At 42.6% G+C, this 17,744-nt stretch overlaps 1 long non-coding RNA gene across 1 annotated transcript in view; it reads right to left on the reverse strand.

Annotated features, from left to right (window-relative positions):
- The window catches only part of LOC118012514, a 162,215-nt gene that overhangs the window by 48,242 nt on the left and 96,229 nt on the right, over positions 1-17,744 (reverse strand). Inside the window, exons 3-4 of the long non-coding RNA XR_004679731.1 lie at positions 5,410-5,576; positions 4,055-4,189 (exon numbers count right to left, since the gene is read on the reverse strand). This is a non-coding gene — a long non-coding RNA (uncharacterized LOC118012514). The remainder of the gene's footprint in view (positions 1-4,054; positions 4,190-5,409; positions 5,577-17,744) is intronic.

The following is a 17,744-nucleotide window of genomic DNA, read 5'->3' on the forward strand; positions in this document are numbered from 1 at the left end:
TCCGGCAGAAGCAAGTTTATCCTCCTTGGTAGGGGCCTGGGCTCTTCCGAGGTCTACCTTTCTATCCTTCCCTCCTACCCAGAGGCCTTTGAGACCTCCCTAAACTTTGCTCCTGGTCCTTCCTCTACCTGGTAAAATTCTACTGGTTATTGAAGCTCCATATTAAATGCTGTCTGTCGGTAATGCCTTCTGTTAACTGTCTCTAGGCAGCAGGCATGTTTCCTGTGTGCTCCGTGGCATTGTGTTCACATTTCTAATAAAGCACTTATCACATCCGACCACCTGTGCAGGTTGGAATTTACATGATTCTCTAGATTCATGGACTTTGGCTGTTGTTGAGCTCAGCGCTCCTGGGAATGGCTGAAACACAGACGATAGACTACTTTCTCGGAGTTGTTCCAATAGGCATTTAACTTACCTTTGGAACTAGCATATCATAAATGGTCCCAGATATCAATTTGCAACTGGAGCAGGGCATTTGGGGGGAGCTTATCTTGAGAGTGCCTCTATCACGGACGCCTTTCCAGGGGGTGCAGGGGACTCATCTGGGCCAGGTTTTCTGCTGTAGGTTTGCCTTCCCGAGTTATTTAGAATCTGCCGCTCACTGAACTTGAGGTGGTCCTCAAGCTTCAGCAGGTGTTAGAATCACACCCTGGTCGTGGTGGGGGCTGGGCTGAGGGGACTGGAGGTGGGGAAGGAGGAGGAGATGTGGAAATGCAGATGGCTGGGTCCCACCTCCAGAGTTTCTGATTTCCAGGAGGACTGCGGTGGGACCCAGTGATATGCATTTCTAATAAGGGCCCAGGAGACGCTGCTGATTTGGTCCTGGGACCATACCTTTCAGAAAATGGACAAGTGTAAGCTCTGCTTTCCTCCACTGCCCTGTCCTACGTTTTCTCTCTGTTTCTATGGCAATGGCTATGGTTTTCCTTTCCTCATTAGCATCACTACTAGTGACTCCTTTAGTTTTAAAACTGTTTTCCTGCTCCTCCCTGGCTCCCTTCCCCTTCTCCAACCTACGTATTATGAGCACCCAAACGACAAGGATTATGCCAGTATAATTTTTACATCCTTAGTATCAATGACGACTGGCACACACTAGGAGCTTGAATAAATGCGGCAATAATTGGGCTGGGTGTCTGGTTCTGGCCCTGCCATTGAATTCCCTTTTTGGGCAGTGAGTTAAATACTGTCCATTCAATATTTATTATCAGTAAAATAAAGAGAATGATGCTTCAAAGTAGAAATGAATTAGAGCACTGGATTAAAAAAAAAAAAAGAGTCTGTCTAAAAGGAAGGTTAATTAACAACCAGTTAATTGATAAGGTGGAGGCCATAGCTGCCCCTGGCAGTGGGAATGGTTGACCAGGCAGCCAACAGTCCAGGTGGCCCATGGAGCTGCTTCCTGGGCAGAGAGTACCAAGTTCTGTTCCTTAACTTTTGCCACAAGAACACAGATACTGCAGCATCCATGGGAAAAACCGTCCCCGAAGAATTTTGGTTTGGAGGAAAAAAAATAAGGAAATGTGGGCTCCACACAGCTGCCCTGGCCTAGAGCTTCACTGTATATTAATATAAAGCCTGACTATAAAAATAAATGTCTATCTTTTCTGATTTAAAAAATTCATTCACAAATTAGAAGTTTTGAGAATACAAAAAGTATCCTGGAGGACATAAGTCACCTCTAATATTAATAGCCCCAAATGATCTGCATTTGCGTGTTGAATTATTTTTCATTCCTTCCAATATCTTTCTCCCTCCCCCCTCCCTTTTCTTGGTGACATTTTATGCGGTTTTAGCCTTTACATATCCTGTATCCTGCTTTCAAAAATTAACCTTGTATCATAACATTTTCTGTCATTTTCCAGTCTTCAAAAACATGATTTTTAATCCTTATTTTTTAATTACAATAATAATTGCTGTTCAGGAGACCCAAGGATTCAGAATTGTAGATAATGGGAAAGAGAAATTTTCTCCTTTCCAAATGCACTCCCCAAAGGAAATCACTGCCAAGGGCTTGAGACTTTGGGTGGAGGGGTGGGGGGTGGGGGAGCATAGTCAGTAATTTAAAATTTAAAGCAAATCAACAAATGGGCTTATATCATTCTGCCATTTACTCTTAAAAAAAGATTTAGCAGTTTTGTGGTCACTTCTTTTTTACTAAAAATAGTGAAAATGTGATTTATCATAGCTGCTCAATATTCTATTACTGAACACTCATCTCGTTTGGCATTTTTATATTCTAAAGAGTGCTTGAGATGAACATCTTATATATACTTGTTTATAGGAGGTAAGGGTATTTTTAATGGCTCTTACACGCTAAGCAAGCCAGTATTAAGGATTTACCCTCCAAATAGTGCTCTTGACTTTTGTCTCACCTTGACTCCTGACTTCACCCCTCACTCTGGTCAGTCTCTCAAGCCCCTTTGGGTGCAGGCTACAGTGTGGCTCACTGAGACCCAGATCTCCCTGGTTATAACTCAGGGGTGGCACTGTCCTGTAGGAAGGAAAAGGGTGAGGGATTCAAAGGGGTAGAGATGTCTGGAGAGAGAAGGGTTCCTATCACTCACCTCTGACACACAGAGTGAGGGGGCAGGGAGGGGAGGAGCCCTGCTTTCCCCTTTACCTCTGAGTGGAAGTCTCTGTCTCCATCCCTGCTCCTGAGCCACACTAGAAAAATAGCTCTGGGAGAGGAAACATCTGAAATTATCAGGAAGATTAAAGGTAGAGGGCAATGTTATCAGCCCTTTGGGAACGGTCAGGGCAACTGCTCGCGCGTAGGGGAGAGGTGGGATTCACAGAGAAGGCACTGGAGACAGTGGATGGCAGGACAGAAGGCTTTCAGAATGGGAACTCACAGACCTTTCTCAGACAAGAGCAGGAATACGTGCAGTTTCACATGACAGGAACATGTGCTTCTTAGTGAAAGGCTGGAGGAGGTTCATGGTTCATTGGGAAGGAGGAGGAAATCACATTCTCCCAAGATGGGCAGAGATAAGGAAGGAATCTTGGGTCCTTGAAAAGCGTGGCTGATGTATGATTATTCTAGTCCTGGGACATAATTCAAGGGTCTTGGCAGTCATTTCTCATTTCCTCAGCATTTCTTGCTCTGGAATCATCCCTCTCATAAACCCTTCTCTGAGATGGTGCAATGGGGGAAAAGGATCAGCCTAGAAGAAGAGACCAAAAGGTGTGAAGTTTTCTCCTTTAAACACAAAGCTGAGAGTTTTATGGTGGCAGTTGCCCAGGATGGGAGCTCTTCAAAGTCTCATGGTATGTGTACCTGCTGGTCATGGGTCTCTAATCCTTTGAGCTAGACCTAGGTACCCTGAAGCAGGTAGAATAGGTAATAGGGAAATTCTGGGGAGGAACAACAAACTGGGAACTGAATCTGACACCTGACAGCGTTTGTGGCCATCAGGCAACCTCATGAGACCTTGCGAGACCCCTGCGGTTTCTCACGGCCACAAGAATCCTGTTGTTGCTCAACAGCACTCATGTGCACACAGACCCAGTTAGCTTGCAAGTGACCGAGAATGACCCCTTCACTGGGGGCGCTAGAGGGACAATAGTACATTTAGAGTATATTTGAAGTCTTTGTCAGAAAAATCAGACTGAGCCTGTGTATCATAGCTAACACTGAGCATACGTAATGATATACAGAGTTCTTGGAATTCCCTGCCTGTTCCCAGAGCCTCATGTGACTTTTCTGTGCCCAGATTATAACCACCTTTAAGAATCAGAGCCTGGGTGGCTCAGTCGTTGGGCGTCTGCCTTCGGCTCGGGTCATGATCCCAGGGTCCTGGGATCGAGTCCCACATCGGGCTCCCTGCTCAGCGGGAAGCCTGCTTCTCCCTCTCCCCCTGCTTGTGTTCCTGCTCTCACTATCTCTCTCTCTGTCAAATAAATAAATAAAATCTTAAAAAAAAAAAAAAAGAATCAGAGCCCCACATCCACCCAGGGCGACTCAGATCCTTTCTCTAAGTGCACCTGCACTTCCTCTTCTCTACTGTGTACTTTTGCTTTGCAATAAAACTTCTTCTGATATACTTACTCTGACTCATCCTTGAATTCTTTCTCTGGCAAAGTCAAGAATCTGGCACCGGCTGGTGGTTGAGGTCTCCAGCACCAAGAACTCCAACGTCTCTGGTATCAGACCAGTCAAGATTCAATCAGAGAAGCAGAACCACTAGGGGAATATATATATGACATTATCAATAAATAATGGGAACTGTCTTGTTCTACATAGAGTCAAAAACGTCAAATACTGGTAATACATTGTATATACACATAAATTTATGTAAATGTGAAGTACAAGTGAGCAGGGACAAGCTGGAGCCCTTGAGCACGAGTGGGACCCTGTGAGGATGAACTGAAACCCATATCAGTTCTCTTTGCCTCTGGCCTTGGTGGTATGGGCATCCTGGAGAAGCTCAGGCTCTTCATCTAAGAGTGAAACACACACCTGGCTCAAGAGTTGCCTATGTTGGAAAAGGATTTAGGGGATGTTAGGGCAGTTGTAGGCCTGACTACTCCCTCACACCAATGAGATGTACCAGCAGATAAGTGAGAACATGTGCAAGCTACAAAGCACCCGCCAGCTTCCCCTCCATTGCCAACACGCACCCAACCCCAGTCTCCCACTGTGGCTCACCCTAACCAGAAACACACAGGAAAGGGAATTCCAGAAAATGTCGCTCATCCTAATCAAGTTGCTACATTACAAAGTCACCACAGTCCTCTTCTGGACCACTTGGCATTCATACACACTCCTAATACCATATTTAATCTCCAAATAAAGACAATAACAAAGTCATGCTCCCATCTAACATAATACAACTATCCGGGGTGCAAACAGAAATACTCTTTCTCTGAAAGAGGATATAAAGTTCTTTTTTTGGCTCTGAGTAATTTTCATTCTTCCCCTAGGAGATTCATACTCTCCCTTTTGTATCTTCTGCTTTAAATACTATAATATAAAGTTAATATCTATTTATACAGTTGATGTAAGATGATAAGCAGAAGACAGAAAGAAAAATATTCAGTTAATATGCGTCTGAACATTCAGACTAAAATAAGGAATATTCATAACTATTATAGTCTTGTATGCAACTGGTCACAGAGTCGTAGCTGGTTTTTCTACCTTCTTCTACTACCTTCCCTATTTTTGCCTTCAACACTCACCTCAGCTTATTGAGCTTCCTTGCCTAGTGGTGGATAACCCAAACCTTCATTGCTGTAGGGTCAGGGCCCTTAGTAGTCCTGTCTGAATGGGGTTGTTGAATTTAATTCAGAACATGGAAATACTAAGAAGCGGCTCAGAGGATTATCTGCAATCCAGATATACTCCTCCTGACCATTCCTGTGTAGTAGCAACCCAGTTTTCCCTTGATAGGCAGGGTCAATTACCTCAATCTGTAAAGTAGCTCTCCCCACCCGCCTCTTTCTGGCCTGTTGATTCACTTGCACACGGAGCTCCAAATGGCCAGATGGCAGTCGAGTTCAGCGGAATCATTGTTGTGCTGCTAGTGGAAGCATTTCTCCCTTTGGAACTAAGACCTCTAGCCCAGCAGAATCTAAAGTTAAGGGAACAGAGAGCAAAATTTTACTAGTAGATCACTAGGGGGCTTAATAAGTGGTGCAAGTTCCATTTGCCTTCTAAACCTCTGAATCTCGGCTATGGAGAAATAGCACCATATGCTGATTCAGAGTATATTCTGCACCCTAGAGGGGACTGTTCCACCCCTTCAATATTTTACCACCTACCCAGAGCTGGTGGTAACTGGGTCTTCAAAAGACCATTCCATCATCGTGCCCAGGTGGTCATGTCCCTATGGACTAGATTATAGGCTAGAACTGGAGAGTTTCTATAGCCCTGATGTAGAACAGTGAAGGTGAATTCCTGGCCTTGTCAGCTGAAAGAAAACTACTTCTGATGGTCTTATTAAGATTTATAGAGAAAAGGGCATTTGACCAATAGCTGTATATACCAGGTCCCAGGAGATGTGCCGATTTCCTCCAACAACAAAACCACAATCTGGAAGAGGAGCTACAATAGAAGTCACCACCTGATTAAGTTTAAGACAGCCACAGCCCAGCTGTTTTCCTCAAAGGCATACTATTATAGGCTAGTTGTACAAAGATATGGTAGTGGTACTCACCATCTCTCAGGTTCTTGATGGTGACACTAATCTCTTCAGTCTCTCCAGAAATGTGATATTGCATTTGGTTTCCTATTTTCCTAGGTATAGAGTACTAGTGACTCCCACCTGGCTTTTCCTACCATAATAATTCTCACTCTACAGATTAAGGAACCAATGTGGGGATTCTGCTGAGTACGTCTATTCCAACAGTGCACTCCAGAACTGGGGAAATAACCACAGGATGGACCCACTGGGCCCACTTTGAGATGGATCTGAATCAAAAAGCCATTAGACATTTGACCTTCAGAACCCCCTACTCAAGTTGGTGGACCACAGTGACACCTCAGACTTTCAGGAATTATTGTCAAGTCAGACCCTGTGTCCCACAATAGCTGGAGAGCTTGTTTCTCCTTCCTTAATGCACAGTCACCCCGGTAAATAGTTACAGGTCCTTTTGGAGAAGGCAGGGAGGGAGGTAAACAACATAAATTTTTGACAGTGTAGCAGGCTTTTTCTTTAAGGACCCACTGACTCTGGGTTGGTAAATCAGCTGAAGTCTGGGAATTGATTGAGAGGCTGTGACTCTCTAGTTTGGTGATGTAAGCCAGATTTCTGTTCACTAGACTTAGAGCTTTTCTGCCTATACAGATAAAATAAGACTTTAATAGGTTCTCTAACTATTTTAGTCCTAGGGACAGCATGATCAACCAGCCAATGCCAAAGATCTCTGTGAGCCAGACTATTTTGATTACTGCTTTGATTACTCTTCTGTCACTTGGCCCCACAGAATCCTAACATCCCTATTGCATTTAGGAATCACAATTCACACCCTAATATCTGACTTACAGAGAACAGCAACCACAAACTGTTTCAAGGATGCTGGGGGAGAAGGTCCCCTCATGAATTTATTACAGCCTTAGTGAAGGGTGTATCCTCTGGGCCCTTCCCGAATGGATGAGGAAGTCTTATGTGATCAGTCCATTCTAGCTTTCTAATCTCCTTAGGCCTTTGAATACCTTCCTATACAGTACACCAAGGAAGTTATGCTATTTCATCTTCATTTACCATAGACCACCTTGGGATACATATTTTGGTTAACCAAGCAAAATGTTAGAGCTATTCCCATATTCCCATCTCCTTGAGCTAAATCATCAAAATAGGGATTCTCTGCTCAGTGAGCCTGTATTAGAGTTCTCAAGAGAACTAATCAGATGTATACACACGCACATATAAATAAAGAAATTTATTATAAGGAATTGGCTCATGCAATTATGGAGGTTAGCCAGTCCTAAGATCTGCAAGGTGAGTTGGCAAGCTGGAGACCTGGGGGGTGGGGGGGGTGATGGTTTAGTTCCAGTCTGACAGTGGGTAGGCTTGATACCCAGGAAGAATTGAGGTTTCATTTCAAGTATGAAGAGAAGAAAATGTTGATAACCTAGTTTGAAGGCTCTCAGGCAGGTGAACTCTCCCCTACTGAGGTCAGCCTTCCTGATCCATTCAGTCCTTCAACTGATTACAGGAGGTCTCCTCACATTAGGAAGGGCAGTCTGATTTACTCAGTCTGCTGACTTAAATGTTAATCTCATCCAAAAACATCATCACAGAAACACTCAGAATAATGTTTGGCCAAATATCTGGGCACCTTGTAGCCCAGTCGAGCTGACACATAAGATTACCCATTACAGAGCCCTTACCAGTAAATTTAGCCTGATTCAAGTTTACATTTCTTCCACCTGAACTAAGGTAGGAGTGGAGAGGGAGTGGAGGAGAAAGGTAGGATAAAGAGTCAACACAATTTAATGACCTTAATGGTCACCACTTATATCATGATGTACATTCTACTGGGTCCCAAAAAGATTAGTAAGGCACCCCCCCTAATTAACAAGCCAGATAATTTTCCCCTTAATTTGTTTATCTTTGCATTGTTAGCTTTCAGCATTGAGGTGAAGAGATGACAGAATTGGGAAAGGATGTATTGTCACTTGGAGTCTATTCCTATTCCTTCTTTTTTGTAGGGAAAGTACCTTGGATTCCAGTTTCTTCCTCTTTGAATGGGATACTGCTTCATGGAAGTTGTAAGGATTAGAGAGACTGTAAAGAGCTTGGCATATAGTAGACATTTAATAAGTAGTTGGTATCTATTCTTTTCGTTAGACCTAACCATGAGAGAAAAATTTCTTCTCATCCTTTTTGCATGAATACTTTTGAGAGCATTTTGGCTTTTAGTTTGTTAATTTCTCTCTACATATCCTGAATTTTGTATAATCAGCAAACTATATATTTAATACCTATATGCCATTTCTCATGGTAACTACTTGAAGGATCTGCAATCAGAGAGAGAACCAGAAGGTACTCTTCCTGGAGCATTAAGACATATCCATGATTGGTTTATTTTATATATCCAGCACCTAACAAGTCCTGAGTAATATTAGCTATAATAATTATTATCCAGGGATGGAATTAATTGATATTCTACCCTCTGTCCCCTATGCCTTTCCAGCCCCAACATTCCACAGATATACCATCATTTTCATTCCTATCATGAGATCTTACATAAATGCCTGGTCACGTTCCAAGTATAAATTTGTTGTGTGTAGCTGGCAAAATTAATCAGACAGAATCAGGATTAGGAAGACCCAGACACCTAATCTGTAATTCAGTCATTGGTCAAGATGGAATCTGAATATAAAAGGCTGGATTCCAGGTGCTTCAATCTGAGGCATCTCTCTGGTTAGGAGAGGTAATAAGAAGACCAACTAACAATAACAACCCTTGACCTTGCCTGCTGACTCCTTAAATTCTAACTTTTATCCTGTCCAGGCTTTCTCACGGGGGACACTGAAACACCCCTGGTTTTACAAAATGGGATTCTTGCTGCCCACCTCCCTTTCAGGTAAGATTGCTTCCGTTTTCTGAGAACTCAAGTCAGGTAACAGATGATCAGTTTCTCCAGTACCTAAAGCTCATGTGCTCCCTGAACACCAAGCTTGGCATTCAGCCCTTATGTCTCCTTTCAGTGAGCTCAGCCTCTCTTGAATCAGAGCCAAATGAACTTTGTGAAAATGCACTTAGGGCTACTCACATTTAAATTTCCAACTTTTTTTTCTCCTTGGTATTTTGTTTCTATTTTTTATGCTCCTTTTTTTTTTTTTTTTTTTTTTTTTTTTTTTTTGTAGCTTTGTAAGCCATCTGCCATCCTTTCTGGAATGAGATGGCATATAAATACATACATATATGCATACATAAAATGTATACTGATATTTGAGAAAGACATATCAAATACAAATGCATCCTTCTAGGTCATATTCAAGACAGAGAAGGGGAGAGGAAGGGAAGGAGAGCTATATTTTTCAAAATATATATGCCAGTATTCTTTCTGATCCTTCCTTACCCCTACCTACTCTTAGGGATCCAGGTAATATTAGAATCATGGTAGAGGGAAGATTTGCATTTTGAAAAATTCTCCCAGGTGATTGTGATTTACCTCTTTGTCTCCCAGTCCTCCACCCATAGCTCAGTGACACATCTCCAGATTTTCTCAGCTTTCTTCCTGCCTTTGGTCAGAAACAGCCCACTCCACCATATTAGCTCATCTCTCCATGGAAATGCCATTCCGGAGTTATGATGTAGCGTTATGCCCTTGGCTTTTAGAGAAGGATAATATAAGAAACAGACAGTTGAAGGGCACGTCTAAATCTTTTGCAAAGCCTTAGATGAAGCCATTGTGCATTATGTGACCAAATGTCACCCAAATAAAGATTTCTCTTCATAATTCCTCACAATACTCAGTGCTAGAGAAAAATTTGACTCTCCGAGAAAACTTGAATTCTGCCTGTCAATAGATGAGGAGAATTACTGTGCTCATGATGCTCTCATTTTTTCCCCGTTATCTACCAGGAGATTTTATTCAATCCAGCAAATAGTGGATGCTGGGTACCAGGTTACATACTATATTACAAATATTAGTAGGGCCGGTTCTGGGCTCTGGGACTCTTAAAGTCTACCAGATACAGAGCGAAATATGTGTGCAATTATACCCATGCTTTCCTCAGATTACTCTTATAATGCTCTCTCCCTTTTTCTCAGTAGTTCCTGTAAAGCCTTGTTCTCTAAATTTTTAAATGCCTTGTTGTATTCATATGTGCTTTTTTTTCCAGTAGAAGACAGAATTTTGGAGGGGCTTTCTGCTTTGTTTGTTTTTGGCTGTTCGCTGTCCTCTATTTTCTTTTCCTTTTTTCCCCTGTCTTATATTTTTAATTGCCCTACACCACCTTTTCAGAGCATGGTCTCTTTATAAGAGTCTCATGTGCAATGTACCCCTCTTCCATGGCCACAGCTGATTGAACTGGAGGTGAACACTTGGCCCAACCTGGGCCAATCAGGTTTCCATACTGGGAATTTGAAGTTGGAGCACTGAGAAACAAGTCAAGTGGTCCTGGAGGCTGAGGTTACCTATTTGAGGTGGCTATGGTGGAATTCATGGTAGTGAAAAATTGAGACAGGAACGATGATCTTCAGAAGGAAGAGACTGAATTAAATACCCAGAGAAAAGTTGAAATGAAAGACCACATAGGATAAAAAAAAAATGAGTATGAGAGGGTGAGAAAACCATATGGAGGCATATAAAAGTTCTCTTTTGATTATTTCTATTTTCTCCATGAAATAACAGGCAAGGTCTTCAGCTTAGAGTAGGAATGGGAAGAGGGTGGGCAACTTGAGAAAAGAAGGTGTGAATTACTCATCATTGAGTGGGCAGTGAGCTGACTAAGGGAATGTGGTAGGAGTGACAAACAGCACTACAGGCTCACTGGAGTGACTAAAGAGAGACAAGTCATCTTAATTTTATGCTTTTTCTCTACTTTCAGCTCTGTGGGTATGGAGCAGGCAGAAAGTTGGATTTAACCAGGACTGAGTTTTATGCCAGGTGAGTATGACCTGAGAGGAAAAAAGGAGCAAATGAGTTGATTATGTCTGTGAAGGAATGCTTATAATAATGGAGCATGGACTCTAATGAAGGAGGTTGGGGTACGACTGGACAGTGAAACAATGGCAGGGTTAGAGATCTCAATGTGGTCTAGGAGTATAGAGGGAGGAAGCCTGAGAGACTGTGCTCAGAGAATGGGATATTTGAAACACAGATTAAGGAAGGGGTCAGGAAATGGTAATGACAAGAATAAAGTGAGGTTAAGTAGAGGTTAGGTGGGCAAAGTAAGTGGAGATGAGAAGACTGAGAAATTGAGAGGTAAAGGTCCAGGAGGTATCATCCATATGAAGACTGAAATCCTCAAGTATTGTAGGGGTAGTAAGAGGGAGAGAAAGGGAATGAAGAGGAGTAATCCAAAGACTTTTAGATGACTCCAATAAGGAAAAGCAACAGATGCTTTAGTATGGTGCAGAAGTTTCAAAGAAGCCATGTGTGTATGTGTATGTGTGTGCTTATATCGAGGAATGAAGGTCTGAAAATGGCAATGAGTAAGGACATTTTCTGCACACAGTCTTAGTGGTGTGAGTGGGATAAGATAAATCTATAACTTGAGGGGGTTGTGGGGGTGAGGGAAGGTGTCCTCAGGAAGAGCCTGCCTTCACCAGAGTAAGGAGAGGGAAACATTCAGTGGTTAAGAAAGGAGGGAATTTGCTGATGATGGACCATGAGTTTCAGAGGGCATGGTGAAAGAGTTTGAAAGAATAGGAAATTGGGTTTGATTAGGGAATATTTTGAACTATATGGGGATGAGAGTCTAGGTGGAGAAAAAAGACCTGAGATTGTGGACATCTAATGAGAACCTAGGGAACAGGAAGGTAGGGCCAGATGGGATGATCTTCTGCTGGGAGGTGGACAATCCATTGTAAGTGTCACCTCTTTTTTGAAAGTAGATTCTTAAGCAGATGGTAGCAGTGAGGCAGAAAATATTGGGGAAGGGGTGCTTCTTGGTGTTCCTGATGGTGGAGGCATGGCATTGGAAGGGTAGAGGCATGGAACATAGGAGTAAGCACATGACACAAGCTCACAGACTCCAGCTCCCATCAGAGACAGTCTTTTAACACTGGGAACCAATAGCCCAGACATTGGTTATCGCTTTCCACATCTGCAATCTCTTATCCCTTATTCTGAAATCCTCAAATTCTAAAACCCAAAAGGTATTACATTATGCATTTAGTAGCAAAGGCTGACCTGCCCTAACAATAAGATCTTTGTAAACATCATTTTTCTTAAAAGTGTGAATATTCATATGTTTTACCATAAAACAGTTAATGAATTTGATTATGGAGTGTGGCTTCACATCCCACTGGGAGTAATATATAATATATGGTATGTACTCTATATTATGTTTCCAAAATCAGAAAAGTTCTAAAATTCATCTGACTCCAAAGGTCTTGGCTAAGGGTTTTGGATTTATATACCCAACCAGGTATGTAAAAGCCTTTCCTAAGCCACCCTAAGGTGGGGCAGCTTCATGGAACTTGGACCCACCTGGGACCACTGTGAGGAATACTATGAGGACTCCCAAACCTCAGGGGACCTGTGGGTTTGACCTGCTTCTAGTCTCCTTTTCTTCCATAGGTCACAACAGGGTGGGAAGAGAAGCAAAAATAAATGTTTCAAAAGAAGATACACACCTGTCTTTCTTCTCTCTTTATTGCTAACAAGCTTTGGCATAAAATCATCCACTCTGAGAGAAAGCTAAAGAATTTTAATTTGAGTGTTGAAATTCATACCCACTAGAGATTCCAGGACTGTTGATGGCCACGGTTCCCGACATTAGAGAAAGCTGTCTTTAGAGAGTGAAGGTGAAGTCAACATTTAGAGACATCAATGGTGAGAGGTGGAACTAGAAAGCAGGTCCTGACTATGCTCCAGTCCTGGCATCCATTATTTCTGAGGTCGGTTCCACCTTCCCATGATTTGATTATGTTAGCCCATAAATCACCATCTCCTGCTTAAGCTGGTTTGTCCCATTCATAATGAAGCAGCAGGGATGTCCTTCCAGGCAGATAGTGTATAAAGGGATCCCTGGACCTGGGGATGTTGGGCATCTTAGAAGATAGGTAGCTGTTAGTACCATGGAAATATGTCAGCCAACCGCCAAGTCTCCACTTCTGGGCTGGGCTTCTCCTGTGGGGAGAGCAGGGGTAGCTGACAGTTCTAGAGGAACCGGGGTCCTAAATGAGTTCCAAGTCACAGGCTCAGGATCATGAGGTGAATAAAGAAATCTGAGTGATTTCCTCAGCCAAGCAGAGTCCAAGGTGCTGGACCCAGAAGTCCAGGCAGAACCCTGGGATGGGAATCCCTTCCAGTAGTCTCTGATGCATAGAAATAAGGAGATAGTCTAAGGGGCAGAATGTGGGTTGAAACCCAGACTCAAACAGCTTGTCCTATGTAGTAGCTGTCATTTGAAAGACAGTAGGCAGAGAGGGTGGATATAATAATATTTATAGGTAGAAAGATGGATAAGCAGATGAGAGATAAGTGTTTCAAAGAGGACTGAAAAAGGTAGAGTCTGGAAAAATTCCTGAGCTGAAGAGAAGAGAGGTGTAGCTGCTTTTTATAGATTACCTGTGACTTAGGTTGTGGGTATAGAGAAAGCTGCTAAAGGTGACAGTTTACTGGAGACAGCAGAAGCATAATCATCAGAACTGGGGCACAAGATCAGGGCTGGACAGGACTCAGGATGAACCAGCTTGATGTGATAACTGTTATATTCATGGCCCCAGTAAGCCATGTCTCCCAGTCTTCACACTGTATAGTCCCTCCCATATTGACTCTGGGCTCAGCCAGGTAACTTGCTTTGGCCAATGAGATATTGGCAAATGTGATAAATTAGAGGTCTGATAAGCATTTGCACATTGGAACTATGTTCTTTGAACTCTGAGATCACAATGCTGTGAGGAAGCTCATGTTAGCCATGTGAGCTCTCAACATGGAGGACAATCAAGGAACTCAGACAAGAACAAAACTCTAGGTCCCAGATATATGGCTCTGATTGAACAGTCTTAGCCAGTTGCCCAATTGAACAGAAATGAATCTTCTCCATTGTGTCCAACTAAATTCCTGACTCATAGCATTATAAGCAAATAAAATAATTGTTGCCTTAAGCCACTAAGTTTGGGAACAGTTTGTTATCCAACATTGGATAACTGAAACAGGTGGCCTCCTACTTACAGAGTTTCCATCTCAGGTCAGAATTGACCCTTGAACCATTAGCCTATGAAGTATGAAGGTGATCCTGCATGGGGGCATCTATCATTTCTTGATCCCCAAAAAGGGCTATTGTATAGAGTCCTTTTCCTTTTAGCACTGCTACTGTCCAGATGCCTTGACCAGCTTATAACCATCTAGCCACTAGCCTGTTGATGAAAGCAACACATGAGGAATGGGTAAACTAAGAGAGTTCCAGAGATATGGAGCCGAACTGTAATAGAACATTCCTGGTCCCTTTCTTGCCTCTGGTCTTCCTGTTATGTGATTTAATAACTTACTGTTTAAGTTTCTCAGTTACTTGGCAGCTGCAAGTGCCCTAATGGCACAGCCTTGTGTTTTGTTGTGTTTTTAATTTATGCCTGTAAAATTCACAAATTTTATTGCAAGGTAGAAATTCTGTAAGTAAAAATGCTTGCAAACCACTTCACATCTTCAATGGGGAGGCTCTATCCTGTGTCCACCACTTCTCCTGACCTGGTACCCTTGGGACCAATTTCTGAAATGCCTGCCATTAGGATGCAGCAAGGAGCCAGGCTGGTATTTTCAGAGCATCACAGCCATGCAGAATTATTACGGGTTATGTGTGCTCGTCTTGAGCTAAGACAGACCTTTGAGTCCAGTTGTCAGCTTGTGACCAAATTGGCAATACCCATTTATTCTAGTTCTCACAGGGCTTTGAGGAGATACCAGATACTTCATTTGCCCCTTCCAGCCTCGTGTCTAACACACCGGCTAACTTCTCCCTCTGGTACCTGAAACTTAAAAAGACAATAAAAGGCACACAGATCAATATGTTGAAAACCTATATCTTCCAAATATAGTCTGTTTTTTTCCTAGACATAACAAGCATGCAAATTAGCCCCGTGCAAAACCAGAAGCACAGTTTATAGCACCATTTCTGTCTGACGTGTTCTCTGACATAGAAGATTCCTTAAGACAGTCCTTCATTTTCCCCCAACGTATTCTCTACTTAAATATCAAACAACTGTAAGATGGTCTTTTGGAAATTAGTATTTATCCTTAATTGTCTTCAGCTGTATCTACAATAAGCCACTGTACTTAAGTCACTAAGTTCTAAATAGGTCAGAGGGTGAGGGTGACTTTCATCTATCCCAACCACTGGGAGACAGCTCAAAGTTTGCTCTTACTGCTCACTCTGTGGTGTCTTCCCAAAGACAGGACAGCAGGGCTGTGTTATTTGGAGAGCGCTGAGACCTACGAATGCAGAAGGTCAGAAATAATCAATGCAGCATCCCCATCATTCATCACTGGGAGAACCCAGAGAGGGAAAATGTGCCCTATTTTCTCTCCCTGCCCTTAATGGAACACAATCTTACTGCTCCATCTCTCTTCTTAGCCTGCGTTGGAGCAAATAGTTTGGGGACATGCACAGTTTGAAACAACCCCATTACGTCAGGATGGCAAATGTAATGCATTTACCCTCCTTCCTCCTTGGAGAAGTTGGATAAATGTTGCAAGTGGGCCTCCTAGGTAAAGACTAAAACAGAGCCTTAGCTAGATTTAGAACAATGGGTCAAAGTCCATTTTGGGAGGAGAATCACAGACTCTATTTCCACTTGGTGTGACAGACGTGCTAGATATGCTTGGGTCTACACTATGTTGTGGCTCTAGGCAGACACCTAGGCCAGAGCTCTTTCCTCTGGCCAGTGCTGTTGCTTTAGGAACGCTCTAGATATATTTAGCTCAATTATTAAATGGATTCCATGTTTTAATCTTCATCACTTGGTAGGTACTTGCTTTTATCCTATTTCCATCCCTTTCTTTTCAATCTTAGGCCAGGTATCTGCAGGTTGCAGTACTTCTTTCACAGCCAACCAAAGGATAGCTGGTTATTACATTCCCATGTGCTGCCAGGGGCCAAGAGGGATAAGAAATGCTAGCAACTCCCTTTGTCCATGGAAGGGAAATGGTGCAAGGGCATTCTTGTTCAGTTCAAGTAAGTATATACTGAGTACCCCCTACCCACTCAGGGGACTTAGAGATGAATAAAGCATGGCCTCTGCCTCGAAGAGCTCACCATCTAGAGTAAAGGTTGGCAAACTACATCTGTGAGCTGATGATTGTTGCCTGTTTTTGGAAATAAAGTTTTATTAGAACACAACCACACCACTCATTTACACATGGCCTATGGTTGCTTTTGCTCTACAATAGCAGAGTTGGGTAGTTATAACAAAGACTGTATGACCCACAGGGCCTAAAATATTTAATATCTGGCCCTTACAGAAACTGTCTACCTCTGCACAACTCAGTGGTTTGTGGTATGTTTACAGAATTATATAACTGTTACATTATCACATTTCAGAATATTTTCATCACCCCAGGAGACATCTCCATTAGCAGTCAGCTCCCAGCCCCTGGCAACCACTAATCTACTATTTCTATGGATTTGCCCATTTTTGACATTTCATATAAATGGAATAATGCAATATGTGCCCTTTTGTGACTGGCTTCTTTCACTTAGTGTATTGTTTTCAAGGTTCATCCACGTTATAGCATGTACCAATACTTCATTTCTTTTTATTGTCAAATTATATTCTATTGTGTGGATATAGCACATTTTATTTATTTATCAGGTGATGAATATTTGGGTTGTTTCCACTTTTTTTTTTTTTTTAAGATTTTTATTTATTTGTTTAACAGAGAGAGAGAGAGCACAAGTAGGCAGAGCAGCAGAGAGAGGGAGAGGGAGAAGCAGGCTCTCCGCCGAGCAGGGAGCCTGATGCAGGGCTCGATCCCAGGACCCTGGGACCCCGACCTGAGCCGAAGGCAGCCGCTTAACGACTGAGCCACCCAGGCGCCCCGGGTTGTTTCCACTTTTGATCTATTATGGATAATGCTGTTATGAACATTTGCATACAGGTTTTGTGTGATCATAAGTTTTGAATTCTCTTTGGTATATATTTAGGTGTGGGAATTGCTAGGTCATACAGTGGCTTTTAACAAATGCTTAACATTTTGAGGAACTGGTGAACTGTTTTACAAAGGACATCCATGGGCGCCTGGGTGGCTCAGTCGTTAGGTGTCTGCCTTCGGCTCAGTTCATGATCCCAGGGTCCTGGGATCGAGTCCCACATCAGGCTCCCTCCTCGAGGGGAAGCCTGCTTCTTCCTCTCCCACTCCCGCTGCTTGTGTTCCTGCTCTCGCTATCTCTGTCTCTGTCAAATAAATAAATAAAATCTTAAAAAAAAAAAAAAACCACAAAGGACATCCACATTCTTGCTAACACTTATTATTGAGTGTTTTTTTTTAAATTCTAGTCATCCCAGTGGGCATTAAGTGGTATTTTCTTGTAGTTTTGATTTGAATTTCCCTCATGAAAAATGATGTTGATCTTTTCATGTGTTTATCTGCCATTTATACGTTTTCTTTGGAGAAATGTC

The sequence above is a fragment of the Mirounga leonina genome, unplaced genomic scaffold (assembly GCF_011800145.1).
Source record: "Mirounga leonina isolate KUSES-001 unplaced genomic scaffold, KU_Mleo_1.0 Mir_151, whole genome shotgun sequence".
NCBI lineage: Eukaryota > Metazoa > Chordata > Mammalia > Carnivora > Phocidae > Mirounga > Mirounga leonina.